Source organism: Danio rerio, chromosome 8, assembly GCF_052040795.2.
Source record: "Danio rerio strain M-AB ecotype USA chromosome 8, GRCz13ab, whole genome shotgun sequence".
Taxonomy (NCBI): Eukaryota; Metazoa; Chordata; class Actinopteri; order Cypriniformes; family Danionidae; genus Danio; species Danio rerio.
The window spans coordinates 55801409-55817188 of record NC_141028.1 but is presented as its reverse complement, the minus strand read 5'-3'; the positions used below and the strand labels follow the sequence as shown (position 1 = coordinate 55817188).

The 15780-nt window shown below is 40.3% G+C and overlaps 1 protein-coding gene across 41 annotated transcripts in view; it reads right to left on the bottom strand.

The window, feature by feature from the left end:
• Positions 1-15780, bottom strand: part of prdm16 (PR domain containing 16) — a 452417-nt gene that overhangs the window by 116410 nt on the left and 320227 nt on the right. The window lies entirely within an intron of this gene.

The following is a 15780-nucleotide window of genomic DNA, read 5'->3' as shown; positions in this document are numbered from 1 at the left end:
AGCAAGCCAGACTACTGTTATCCTATTAAACTTATTATTATTATTAATATTATTATTCTTCTTCTGAGACTAAAAATTAAACTCTATCTCGTCCTAGGCCTTTCAAGCTATGACCATCAAACTCGGGTCAGACCTCCGAACTATTCTGACTCGAGTTGCTATATCTTTTCCGACTGATCCGACTTTCGGTTTTCCGAAAAACGTCCCGGGACCGTCGAAAAAATCCCATAGACGTAACATTGGATCAAACTTTGTGACCTCATAACTCCGCATCAGAATGTCACACAGACTTCTAACTGGGCTCATTTAACTCAGACTATCAAACTGCCAATGACTGATCACCTTTAAACTTTCTGGCCACGCCCTAGCAACCACTTTTGGACCCTAGAAACCGTCCCATAGACTTCCATTGCAAAAGACTCTCATTGACTTTACATGGGATCAAACTTTGTGAGCTCATAACTCTGCATCAAACTGTCCTACAGACTAATGGCTGAGCTCATTTAACTCAGTTTAGCCAGCAGCCAATCACTGATGGCCTTTAAACTTTCTAGCCACGCCCTAACAACCAGATACTGCGTCCTAGCAACTGTCACATAGACTGCCATTAAAGAGGTTCAGACTGATATTGTCATGCTGCAGTGTGATAGAGACATGGGGGTTGTTTTTAACTGTTCATACTGGCAAGAAGCTTTGATATATCATCAGTCTAAGCTGTCAATCAACTCCATAGCAACAAAACAGACTAACCTAGCAACGATATAACACCAGCTATATCTCAGCATCAGAACATCGTAGAGAGGCGGGGGTTGGCTTGTTTGACTCATGCTCGCACACTATCTATCTATCTATCTATCTATCTATCTATCTATCTATCTATCTATCTATCTATCTATCTATCTATCTATCTATCTATCTATCTATCTTTCTATCTTTCTATCTATCCATCATGCTAACAACATGCTAATTCATGCTAGAATCATGCTAACAACTTGCTAAATCATGCTAGAATCATGCTAGTAACATGCTAATTCATGCTAGAATCATGCTAACAACATGCTAATTCATGCTAGAATCATGCTAGTAACATACTAATTCATGCGAGAATAATGCTAACAACATGCTAATTCATGCTAGAATCATGCTAGTCACATGCTAATTCATGCTAGAATCATGCTAGTCAAATGCTAATTCATGCTAGAATCATGCTAACAACATGCTAATTCATGCTACAATCATGCTAACAACATGCTAATTCATGCTAGAATCGTGCTAATTCATGCTAAAATCATGCCAGGTACATGCTAATTCATGCTAGAATCATGCTAACAACATGCTAATTCATGCTAGAATCATGCTAACAACATGCTAATTCATGCTAGAATCATGCTAGTCACATGCTAATTCATGCTAGAATCATGCTAGTCAAATGCTAATTCATGCTAGAACCATGCTAACAACATGCTAATTCATGCTAGAATCATGCTAGTAACATGCTAATTCATGCTAGAATCATGCTAACAACATGCTAATTCATGCTAGACTCATGCTAACAACATGTTAATTCATGCTAGAATCGTGCTAATTCATGCTAAAATCATGCTAGTAACATGCTAATTCATAATGGAATTGTGCTAAAACATGCTAATTCATGCTAGAATCATGCTAACAACATTCTAATTCATGCTAAAATCATGCTAGTAACATGGTAATTCATGCTAGAATCATGCTAACAACATGCTATTTCACGCTAGAATCATGCTAATAACATGCTAATCTATCTATCTATCTATCTATCTATCTATCTATCTATCTATCTATCTATCTATCTATCTATCTATCTATCTATCTATCTATCTATCTATCTTTTCATACTTTTTAAAACTGTTTAAATAAACTATTACCGTCAGGCTTTCACAAGCCAGCCTCAAAGTTTGTTCTCAAACTTTAAGAATCTAGTTATTATTAGGCTGGCTTGAGAAACAAGCCAGACTACTGAAATCCTATTTAAACTTATTATTTTTTTTATATATTATTCTTCTTCTTCTGAGACTAAAATTCAAAATCTATCTCCTCCTAGAGCTTTCGAGCTATGACCCCCAAACTCACACCAGACCTCCAAACTATTCTGACTCGGTATGCCATATCTTTTCCGACTGATCCGACTTTCGATTTTCCGAAAAACGTCCCGGGACCGTCGGAAAAATCCCATAGACTTAACATTGGACCAAACTTTGTGACCTTATAACTCTGCGTCAGACTGTCACACAGACTTCTAACTGGGCTCATTTAACTCAGACTACCTAACTGCCAATAACTGATGAGGTTTTAACTTTCTGGCCACGCCCTAGCAACCACTTTTGGACCCTAGAAACTGTCCCATAGACTTCCATTCAAAGGACTCTCATTGACTTAACATGGGATCAAAATTTGTGAGCTCATAACTCTGCATCACACTGTCATACTGACTAATGACTGAGCTCATTTAACTCAGACTACCAAACTGCCAATCACTGATGAGCTTTTAACTTTCTAGCCACACCCTAACTACCAGATACTGCACCCTAGCAACAACTGTCCCATAGACTTTTATTGCAAAAGACTGTCATTGACTTAACAATAGATCTAACTTTGTGACCTCAAAACTATCTATCTATCTATCCTTTTTCAAACTGCTTTTATCTATCTATCTATCTATCTATCTATCTATCTATCTATCTATCTATCTATCTATCTATCTATCTATCTATCATCTATCTATCTATCTATCTATCTATCTATCTATCTATCTATCTATCTATCTATCTATCTTCGTTTCATACTTTTTAAAACTGTTTAAATTAAACAAACTATTTCCAACAGACTTTCTCAAGCCAGCCTAAAGTTTGTCTCGACGAACTTTAATAATCTAGTTCTTCTTCTTCTTTCTTCTGAGACTAATTTTAAAGTCTATCTCCTCCTAACCCTTTCAAGCTTCATACCTCAAACTTTCGTCAAACCTTCAAACTGGTCTGACTCGGGTTGCTATATCTTTTCCGACTGATCCGACTTTCGGTTTTCCGAAAAACGACCCGGAAAATTCCCAAAATTCCCATTGACTTAACATTGGGTCAAACTTTGTCACCTCATAACTCTGCATCAGACTGTCCTACAGACTTCTAACTGGGCTCATTTAACTCAGTCTAGCCAGCAGCCAATAACTGATGACCTTTAAACTTACTAGCCACTCCCTAGCAACCACTTTTGGCACCCTAGCAACTGTCCCATAGACTTCCATTGTAAAAGACTGCCATTGACTTAACATTGAGTCAACCTTTGTGAGCTCATAACTCTGCATCAGACTGTCCTACAGACTAGAGTCAGGCCCCATTCAACTCAGTCTAGTCAGCAGCCAATCACTGATGACCTTTAGACTTACTAGCCACTCCCTAGCAACCACTTATGGCACCCTAGCAACTGTCCCGTAGACTTCCATTCAAAAGACTCTCATTGACTTAACATGGGATCAAACTTTGTGAGCTCATAACTCTGCATCAGACTGTCATAGAGACTAATGGCTGAGCTCATTTAACTCAGTCTAGCCAGCAGCCAATCACTGATGGCCTTTTAACTTTCTAGCCACACCCCTAACTACCACATACTGCACCCTAGCAACTGTCCTATAGAATGTAATTAGCTGTGCTATCAAATGCTTATAATTCTAACATGCTAATGACATGCCAATCATGCTAGCAACATGCTACTCATATGCTAATCATGCTAATGACATGCTAACTCATACTGGAAACATGCTAATGACATGCTAATTTGTACTAGAATCATGCTAGTAACATGCTAATTCATACTAGACTCATGTTAATAACTGGTCTACATGCATATCTTTGCATAGCAGTGTCCTAATGACTTGGGGGATGGCTCATCTGACTCAGACAACCAATGAGCATCTCAATATGATAATAAAGCTCACAAGCCACGCCCCCAAATTGATTCCATAGACTTCCATTAAAATAGGCCAAGATGCATATCTTTGCATAGCAGTGTCATAGAGACATGGGGCTTGGTTCATTTGACTAAGACAACCAACCACATTCAAGTTCACTCTGTAACCTCGCCCATAGCAACAAAACAGAGTACCCTAGCAACTATTCATCAACAGCTATATCTCAGCATCAGAACATCGTAGAGACTTGGAGATTGGCTCGTTTGACTCATGCTAGCAAACGGAACTTCATATATGCTACACATGCTAGCAGTGACTAGCTACATGCTAATATTGACTAGCCAAGTACTGTAACTTGCTAGAAATGCTTACTAAGTATAAATGTTTTGTCAAGCATGTATGTGAGGCTTGCCTAGTAACCAACTAGGGTACCCTAGCAACTGCCTAGCAACCACCCAAATTACCCTAGCAACCGCCTAGCAACCACCTAGCAACGGCCTAGTAATGCCTTAGTAAGGGCCTAGCGACCACTCAGGACACCCTAGCAACCGCCTAGCAACGCCTTAGCAACCACTCAGAATACCTTAGCAACCACCTAGCAACACCTTAGCAACCACCTAGCAACCACTTGGGACACCTTAGCAACCGCCTAGCAACACCTTAGCAACCACCTAGCAACCACTCACAACACCCTAGCAACTGCCTAGCAACGCCTTAGCAACCACCTAGCAACCACTCAGCACACCCTAGCAACCACCTAGCAACGCCTTAGCAACCACTCAGAACACCCTAGCAACCATCTAGCAACCACTTAGGACACCTTAGCAACCACCTAGCAACACCTTAGCAACCACCTAGCAACCAGTTAGGACACCCTAGCAACCGCCTAGCAACACCTTAGCAACCACCTAGCAACACCTTAGCAACCACCTAGCAACCCCTTAGGACACCTTAGCAACCACCTAGCAACACCTTAGCAACCACCTAGCAACCACTCAGAACACCCTAGCAACCGCCTAGCAACACCTTAGCAACCACCTAGCAACCTCTCAGGACACCCTAGCAACCGCCTAGCAACACCTTAGCAACCACCTAGCAACCACTCAGGACACCCTAGCAACCACCTAGCAACGCCTTAGCAACCACCTAGCAAACCTTAGCAACCACCTAGCAACACCTTAGCAACCACTCGGAACACCCTAGCAACCGCCTAGCAACACATTAGCAACCACCTAGCAACCACTCAGAATACCCTAGCGACCACCTTGCAACACCTTAGTAACCACTTAGCAACTAGTCAGAACACCTTAGCAACTGCCTAGCAACACCTTAGCAACCACCTAGCAACCACTCAAAACACCCTAGCAACCGTCTAGCAACACCTTAGCAACCACCTAGCAACTAGTCAGACCACCTTAGCAACTGCCTTGCACCACCTTAGCAACCACCTAGCAACCACTTAAAACACCCTAGCAACCGCCTAGTAAAATGCTAATTCATGCTAGAATCATGCTAACAACATGGTAATTCATGCTAGAATCATGCTAGTAACATGCTAATTTATGCTAGAATTATGTTAACAACATGCTAATTCATGCTAGAATCATGCTAGTAACATGCTAATTCATGCTAGAATCACGCTAACAACATGCTAATTCATGTAAGAATCATGCTACTAACATGCTAATTCATGCTAGAATTATCCTAGTAGCATGCTAATTCATGCTAGAATCATGCTAGTAACATGCTAATTCATGCTAGAATCACGCTAACAACATACTAATTCATGCTAGAATCATGCTAGTAACATGCTAATTCATGCTAGAATCATGCTAACAACATCCTAATTCATGTAAGAATCATGCTACCAACATGCTAATTCATGCTAGTAATATGTTAACTCAAGCTAAAATCATACTAACATTCTATTTACACTTTAAAACCACTTCAAACTTTGAGATTCGGCTTTTCAAGCCACCATAAAGTTTGTCCTCAAACTTTAATATCTAGTTTAATTTATTATTTGTAAAATAATTTTACAGCTGTCCCCATGCTTCTGTCAGTCCTGTCACATGTGCATTAAATTGAAAATAAAATTTGAGCAATGCACCTTTAAGGCTGTGATTCAGAGGAAGTGACATCATTTGAGGAGAAGCTGACAGTGATCATGGATTGAATTGGGATTTGTTTGAGGAGGACAAGCTTAAAGGTCAGACCATGTCATTTTTATAAGTAAAAATGTACTTTATATATATATATATATATATATATATATATACACACACATCTGGTGCCTGAATAATTATTTATTACTATAAAAATGCTTGAGAGAAGTGCTGTGCTTCTGAACATTCTGGTCAGAATAAGTTCATAAATAGTCATAAATGTTTCTTAATTGTATTTAATTCCATATTGAAAACTGAAGGTTATGTATAAATAGGCCACAGATAGAGAGGGAACTGTATAACTTGTTTAAAACTAACAGGCCTAATTATATATATGTGAAATGTACATTAAATGTTAAGAACTCAGGTAAACTTTTTAAATGGATATCATGGTTAAGATAAAATCAATGCTTCTCATTAACAAATAAAACATTCTGAATTTCATATAAAAAACAGGAATTTCATATCATTAAATGAGCTCAAACGTCAGCTTTCATTCAGATTAGATTACAGTTTTATGCTGGTAAAATGTGTAGATCATGAAAAGTTTGTCAAAGTGCCTTTAAGACTAGATTAATATACTATAGTCTTTAGCATACCATTAGCATGCTAGGCTATGCTAACGCAGCAACACGTGCTAAGCTAGTTAGCATTAGCGGTACCTCACAAATGCAGCATTTTGTCAAGAGTGTGTTTCGATTTTTTCCTTTGAGTGTTTTCCTCATTTAAAGTGATTTTGGGTCTTCTGGGGCCATCTAATGGTGACTGATGGCATCTGTTTGTCTCTACACCCTTTAGAATAGCAGGCCTTCACAAGTGCTGTGTCCTGCCATAGTCCTCACAAGTATAGAAAAACAAGTATGTGTGTGTGTGTGTGTGTGTGTGTGTGTGTGTGTGTGTGTGTGTGTGTGTGTGTGTGTGTGTGTACTTCACTCGATTCATGACAATAGCACTGTTTTAACAGGAATCTAATCCCTCCTAAGATGTTATGACAGTATTTGTTTTGACTTTTTGCTGTACAGTCAGTGGTATGTGCACATCAGTGTGCAGGACTGATTAATATTATTTGGACACGAGAGCAACGAGTTACTTAACTACTGTAGGTAAAGATCAGGTAAAGAGCAATGCTGCAAAATTAGTTCTGCTAATATCTGCTAACATCTGCCAATGTTTTTAGAAGTAATGTGATTGAGCCTTTTAAGTCTGTTCTTCATATTTATATATATATATATATATATATATATATATATATATATATATATATATATATATATATATATATATATATATATATCTATATATATATATATATATATATATATATATATATATATATATATATATATCAAATATAGTATGCATACATATAAAATAAACATAATAATAATAATGACAATAATAATAATAATAATAATAATAATAATAATAATAAGCATTTTATAATAATAATAACAAAAACAATAACAAGCACATAATATTAATAATTATAAATACATAATAATTATAAGCACGTAATAATAATAATAATAATTATAAGCACATAATAATATTATTATTAATAATAATAATAAACACATAGTAATAATAATAATAATAATAATAATAATAATAATAATAATAATAATAATAATAATAAAACACATAATTATAATAAGCACAATATCAATAATAATACACACATAACAATAATAATCACACTAATAATAAACATATATTATAATAATAATAATAATAATAATAATAATAATAATAATAATAATAATAATAATAATAATAATAATAATTTTATTATTTATCATCCAATGGAATTTCACAACAATTTGTAACTTTTTGATTTAGTGTCTGACTCATACTAGTTTGTAGTTCATCCATTTTAGTGCTATTTAGTCATCCTCAAATGAGGGGTAGGGTTCGGAGAGGGATTTGGGGGATATTTTAGGTTAATGAAATCGCATGAATATGTATGAATTGCAAATATAATTCTCAAAAGAAAAAGTAACTTTTTCTAAAAAAAGAAGGAAAAACACAAACCTCGAAATCATTCTGAATAAAATTAAACAAAAACAGGTTCAATGACATCGAAAAAAATTGCATCGATAAATTGCTTGACGTTCTCTTGTCCTTTTCCTCATATGTCAGAATAAGAATGCTTTTCATGCGCTTTCTTTTTTTTTGTCACCTCCCAGTATGACCATCTTTGTTTGTTCACTGGTGCGTGTTTATGTGATAGGATAATTACATTCTCCAAGCGAGGGCACGATTACTGCCCTATGGGTTCAGTTTTGCGAACCCGCTGCCAATGTCAGGCTAATGTGAAGGTGTAAACAACTCAAACCCCACAAACACCAACCCATTTACTCCCACAGTGAGAACAATCCATCCGAGCAGCTAATTTGGCCTAAACACGCTTCTATGCAAATGAGGGACACAAAGAAAAGCTGATTAATGAACGGCATAAAACTCGAACGCACACACCGATGACATGTGCACAACAACCGCTACGCTAACGGCTCACACGGGGCTCATAACTAAACAAAACTAATTAAAAAAGCATAACAAGAGGATGAGTTATTACTGACAGCTGGCTATGGAGGAAACTTGACCCCTGCCTATCATCTGTTGTGTTAGCTCAGTCCGCACAGACACATTAGCTGTTAGCCATTAGCGACACTCTAGTTCAATAAACATCTAAATGCCAGCTCCGGTTAAATTATGATATGGCAAACAAGAAACTTTTAGCGACAATAACCAGAAACTCTATCAAAAAGAAATCCACCAGGGGTGTAAACAATAAAGCGAGTGTTTGGACAGTGGAGGTGCATTGATCTCTCGCAGCAGAGCAAGAGGAAAAGAGATCACCCCGCTAGGCTAAAGTGCGTAGCTGTCTAGAGGCAGCACGCCAGATCTGTAGTCTTCCCTAATAGTGTCTGTTTCAGTGTCCCGCTATTCATCTCAGAAGCCCGCTGTTCCTTACAAAGCGCACACGCGACCTTAGCGCGTTTGCACAAACAGATTCACGCAGACAGCGAACACATCGCCGGCATCTGCTAACATTTACTTAATAATTTAACACCATGCTGCCGTCGATAACATTTTCATAAGAGAGAGGAGAGCACGGAGGCCGAGAAATAAAACAATTGTAGGATCGATGGTGCAAAAAATTGGTTTATTGAGTGCTCTATCTCACATTTCCCCGCAGACACGGACAAGAGAATGGAGCGCACGGCGCCAAGAGAGACGGGGGGAAAAAAATAAATGAGATTATTGATGTTACACGTCAAAAATAATTGCTCAGATTTCTGCTCAGAGGAAAGAATAAGATGCTGATGGATTTGTTGATCCATGAAAAAGGCTTCATTTCGCAGGTGGGCCGAGAAAGTCGGAACCTTTCAGTTGTTTTTTTTTCATGACCCCAGGAGTGTTTTGCAGGGACACGCAGTAACTCTGATGGCTAAAATCTTTACTTCCCCCCAAATGGAATTCACTGTAAGGATGAAAAAATGCTAAGCCTAGGGACTTTGTAATGACTTGATTAAGCAGCAGCAGTATTGTGATGTTCTGTGTTTTATTTATTACGCCGGTGTTCACAGTGTAACGGCGAGACATTGGCGTCGGTACACATCATGCACATGAATGAACCTGATCCCCGAGTCGAGCCAGCTAATTTGGTCTAATTTACCAGGGTTACGCCAGACAATATCGTCCCTATAAATCAGCTGAGATAAAGGGCGTCTGTCTTAATGTAAATAAGCTGATGAACTGATAATTAGGGATGAATGAACAAATTGGGTACGCTAATTAAAAATCGGCCAGTCGTGTAAAATAGTGGCAGGTCTAAGAAAAAAAAGTCAACAGGTAGCTAAATAATACTCCATGTCATACATTTTTGAGTCCAAGTGTTTTCATAGTCATTGAAGACACACACACAGATACTACAGTAAGTTATAGTAAATACTATAGTGTTTTTAAATATAGTATAGTGTATTAGTGTGCATACACTCACTGGCCACTTTATTAGGTACACCTGTCCAACTGCTTGTTAAAGCAATTTTCTAATCAGCCCATCACACGGCAGCAACTCAATGCATGTAGATACGGTAAAGACGATCTGCAGCAGTTCAAATCGAGCATCAGAATGGCGAAGAAAGCTGATTTAAGTGACTCTGAATGTGGCATGGTTGTTGGTGCCAGACGGGCTGGTCTGAGTGTTTCAGAAACTGCTGATCTACTGGGATTTTCACGCACAACCATCTTTAGGGATTAAAGACAATGATCCGAAAAAGAGCAAATATCCAGTGAGCGGCAGTTCTGTGGGCTCTAATGCCTTATTGATGCCAGAGTTCAGAGGAGAATGGCCAGACTGGTTCCAGCTGATAGAAAGACAACAGTCACTCAAATAACCACTTGTTACAACCGAGGTCTGCAGAAAAGCATCTCTGAACGCACAACAGGTCCAACATTGAGGCAGATGGGCTACAGCAGCAGAAGACCACACCAGGTGCCACTTCTGTCAGCTAAGAACAGGAAACTGAGTCTACAATTCGCCTAGGCTCACCAAAATTGGACAATTGGATTGGAAAAACTTTGCCTGGTCTGATGAGTCTCTATTTCTGCTGTGACATTCAGATGGTCGGGTCAGAATTTGGCGTCAACAACATGAAAGCATGGATCCATCCTGCATTCTATCAATGTTTCAGGCTGCTGCTGGTGGTGTAATGGTGTGGGGGATATTTCCTTGGCACACTTTGGTCGCTTTAGTACCTATTGAGCATCTTGTCAACGCCACAGCTTACCCGAGTATTGTTGCAGACCATGTCCATCCCTTTATGACCACAGTGTACCCATCTTCTGATGGCTACTTCCAGCAGGATAATGCGCCATGGCATAAAGCGCAAATCCTCTCAGACTGGTTATTTAAACATGACAATGAGTTCACTGTACTCAAATGGCCTCCACAGTCACTATCTCTCAATTCAATAGAGCACCTTGGGGATGTGGTGGAACAGGAGAATCGCATAATGGATGTACAGCCAATAAATCTGCAGCAACTGCATGATGCTATCATGTTACCAAGAGGAATATTTCCAGTACCTTGTTTAATCTATGCCACGAAGGATTAAGGCAGTTCTGAAGGCAAAAAGGGGTCTGACCCGGTACTAATAAGGTGTACCTAATAAAGTGGCCAGTGTGTGTATTATAGTATTTACTATACTGTGGTAATGAATGCTACAGCATACTGTAGTATACACTATAGATGGCTGATAAGCTATCATAAATACTAAAGTATATTTAGATATTACTACAGTAAACTGAGGTGTACTGTAGAACAATACACCCCATAGCTGTAGAAAACTACAGTATTGGCTCATTTGTTTATATTACTATACTGTAGTTGTAACTATAGAATCACCACAACAGATTAGTTCAAGTACTTTATTATGCTTCAGAAACACTGTAGTATTAACTATACATTCATTCCTTCGGCTTAGTCCCTTTATTCATCAGGGGTTGCCACAGCGGAATGAACCGCCAACTTTTCCAGCATATGTTTTACACAGCGGATGCCCTTCCAGCTGCAACCCAGTACTAGGAAACATCCATACACACACGTTCACACACATAGACTACGGCCAAATTAGTTGATTCAATTCACCAACACCGCATGTCTTTGTACTGTGGAGCAACCCACGCGAACACAGGGAGAACATGCAAACTCCACACATAAATGCTAACTGACCCAGCCGGTCTTGAACCAGTGACCATCTGGCTGCGAGGCGAAAGTGCTAGCCACCGAGCCCCCATGTCGTCTTATTTACTACACAATACTGTGGTATTGTTTTCCAGATATTCGCAGCTTAACCTGGTTTTCCAGCTGTTTTGTTTTATTTAAGGATTCAAGAAAACTGTCACATCATTAGCATGTTAGCGTTGTCATGCTTCTAGCACAACTTTACAGAACGTAACACTTACTTCACACGCTGGATTAAAAGATGGAAAGAGGAAGAAAAAAAAAAGGTGGGCTTTTCAAAGGGCATTTTTGATGTCGAGTGTTTTTAAACGGTCGGCTCAGACTCTCTGATCGCGGTGGGCTGCCGTAGTGTAGGGTAGTTGGACTACGCCCCACTTCTAAGCACAGAGTATATCTGTGGGTGCCTGCCAGCGGCGATGTACAATAGGCAGTGTCGGGCGATTGAAATTCACTCCGGCTTGTCCCCGCTCTGTCCTGAAAGTGATCTGGGCTGAGGGGGAAGATAGGCACTGACCCACTGGCCTCAGCGCCTCCTCTGAGCTGGCCATTTGAGCGCCCGTCTGAATGAAAACGGGCCTACGTCACACACGGCACACACACACACGCGCAGCGGCCTCATCAGATAGCATTTCTACAAGCTAAATGGCTCCAATGCTTGGCTACTGTGTGTGGCATCAATAGACACTTTTCATTTTGCCGCCTTCAAATGGAGCGGTCGGCAAGTGTCTCTTTTCCTCCTTTTTTTTTTTAAAACCATGGCACTGAAACAGTTGCTAAAGAGATAAGAGCTCTTTGAAATCATTGTACAGACACTAATATCAGTAGTGTTTTTCTTTAAATATGAATAGTAGCAGCAGGATTAACATTAAGCCAGGTGCAAAACCTAATCATAAGCAGCCATCGGCAGAACACAGATAAAGAGGTAACACCTAAGAACTTACACTCGTGTAATAGAAGACAAAACAGTAATACTAGTGGTAATTAACAAAATTCACAGCACGTAACACGCTTGTGTATCTACCCCATTCAGCTCTACACCACAAATAGCCTTTGCAGCCGCCTTTGGAGCAGTGAGTAAGTGTGTGTGGCGAGGAGATAACTTTACGAGCCTCATCTCGATGGCCAAATGTTTCCAGGCCTCGTGTTCTGCTCCCGGGGGCACTTCCTAGCCCTCTCGGTTTACCCGTGAAGGGGGCACGGCGTAATCAGATCGCAGTGGTCGACCATTGTCTCCCGTTGTGAATCTCATCTTTTCAAGCTGACCGTTTTACTATGGAATCTGTAAAATAATTCGGCCGGACCTACCTCTCGGCTCTGGGGTCAGTAAATAGCTGTCATCAAAGTGTCTCTGTGTGGTAATGCTGCACAGATGGGGATGAGTTTGCTCAGTGTTTTGAGAGGAGAGGGAATGTTTGCTCGCTCGCTGTAACTCTAAAAACTAAAATAAAACATAGAAATTTGGCTTTAGGGACTTTTAGGAAATAAAAATCCCAGATACTCACTGCTCTGCTGACAACACGTTTGGTTTGTATTTTAGATCAATTTAGCGTAGGTACATCTCATCTATTTAGTTGGTGAGTATCTCTTCTGGCCAGCAGGGGTGCTAGGATGTCTGTCTTCAAGAGGACTCGGCCGCAAACAGGCCCAATGCATTGATCTATTTCACCTTGAGAGTGGAGATCAATGCTATTGATGGCCACCTAGAGTTTTTCTCCAGTTCATTTGTCATAATCACTCAATATGCTAGCGTAGTAGAACACTGTGTTGACACGAAACTCCTTCACAGATGGTGAAGCTCCACATCAAAACCGCAGCGATTATAACCTCTCTCACTCTTGTGTAGCCTTTCCTCTCTCTATTTCTCTCCCGGTCTCTCTCGCACGGACGTTATTGACATTTTACCTCTAACCTTCTCTTTTACACTAACTTTAATGCGGAGTCTGTTATCAGATGCGCTAGAGGTGTGGAGTTTCAGCTGCCCTCCTCCTCCTTTTCTCTACGTTATTCATCCCCTCTTCCTGTGCTCTGAAAGTCAAGCTTCCCTTTACAAAACCCCATGGCCTTATCTTCCTGACCCTCCTCCCTCTCTCTCTCAAGTCCTTCTCTCCAATCCCCCCTGGCAGTCAGCAGACCGGTGCCCCCTCTCCCGGGACGAGCCATGGGCACAGGGGCACAGCACTCCGCTGCTTCTGAGGAGTGGGATCACTGATCAAACCGCGGGGCCAGTCCCCCAAGGGACGCAGTATTTACTGCGGCACTGTTCCGACATGGCTGATAACACAGAGGGTGAACCGCCGCCACATGCGCCATTACGTACTGTATAGATCTGCCACTCTCCTAGTCTTCTCTGAAGGCAAAGAACTTTCTTTTTGGACCTGGTAAAAAGGCAATTCTCATCAGAACTGTGAGAATTAAAAGTAAGAACGAGCATTTAGACACTGATAACAACTGCGAGAAGAGTATAAATCTCTACACTCTCAGAAATAAAGGTACAAGAGCTGTCACTGGGGCAGTACCCTTTCAAAAGGTACACATTTGAAGCTGAAGGGTCGATATTGGTACCTCAAAGGTACATTTTAGGTGCATTTGGGTAATAATATGTACCTCGAGGTACTACAATGGACTCTATAAGTACAAATATGTATCTTTTGAAAAGGTACTGCCCCAGTGACAGCTCCTGTACATTTATTTCTGAGAGTGTACGGTGAGCCTGAGTGGTCTCACAACTTCATATCAATAGTGCAATACAACACATTGAGTTCATTATGAAGCGAGACAAGTTAACTAGCTCCAAGAGTACTCTAAGGGTGCTTTCACACCTGCCTTGTTTAGTTCGATTGAATTGCACTAGAGTTCGTTTCGCCTTTTGGTACGGTTCGTTTGGGCAGATGAGAATGCAGCAATTGTACTCGAGTGCGCACCAAAAGCGGACCAAATAAGTACCAAATATTTTAGTAAGAATCATATTCTCACCACAAACGAACCGCTCCAGGGTTTGTTTGAAAGCGTACCGAGACCACCTCTTCAAGCAGGTCTCTTTCAAACAAACCCTGGAGCGGTTCGTTTGTGGTGAGAATATGATTCTTACTAAAACAGGTCCAACCGCAAAAAGTACTGCGCGTTTTGGACTAATTCAGCTGCCGTAGGCCGATGCGCTGTGCATTATGGGATATGGAGGAAAAATATTTGTTGACAGCGCTTTACCAACAGAGAGAGAGAGAGAGAAAACATTACCTGATGGATCGTTGGTAATATTTGCTCAAGATGACCATGTCGCAGTTTAGCTAAATTAATTCACGGCTCCTCCTGAGGTGACGAGCGATGCATTAAACACTGTTTTCCAGCCGCGGCCGCGCTTCATTTTCATAATGTATAGTTTGTCTAAAGCAGGGATACAATCAGCCAATGCAGTCGTCCCTCCAGAGTAAAAGGTTTTGTTTACCTGCGGGAGTTCATTGGCATTTTCCCGCACGTGAATTCTGACCAATCAATAAGCAGTTTAGGAAATATGTTTAACAACATCTGGCCAATGAGAGATGTGGATTTTGTCAGATGACTGCATTTTGGTTAGTTTCAACTGGTTCGGACCAAAGCCAGCAGTGTGGTGTGAAAACGACCCGAAGACGGCAGAAGATGCAACAATATATCATTTATTGCCCTTGGTCCGGACCAAATGAAGCGAACTACAGATGTGAAAGCACCCTAAGAGTAGAGAGGCCAAGAGACACTCAAACTGGTGTTGCACATCAGTACCACAGCTTTGCTTGCAAGAAAATCATGATAAATATAAGCAAATGTATAGTACTACTTCAGATAGCAAGGCAAGGTAACTGTGTCTTTTTTGGGGGGGAATTTTGATGGGTATGAGGTTCTGGAATGGGACACAGGACAGAGCCACGAGCTGGGTGGGTGGTCAGATATCAGTC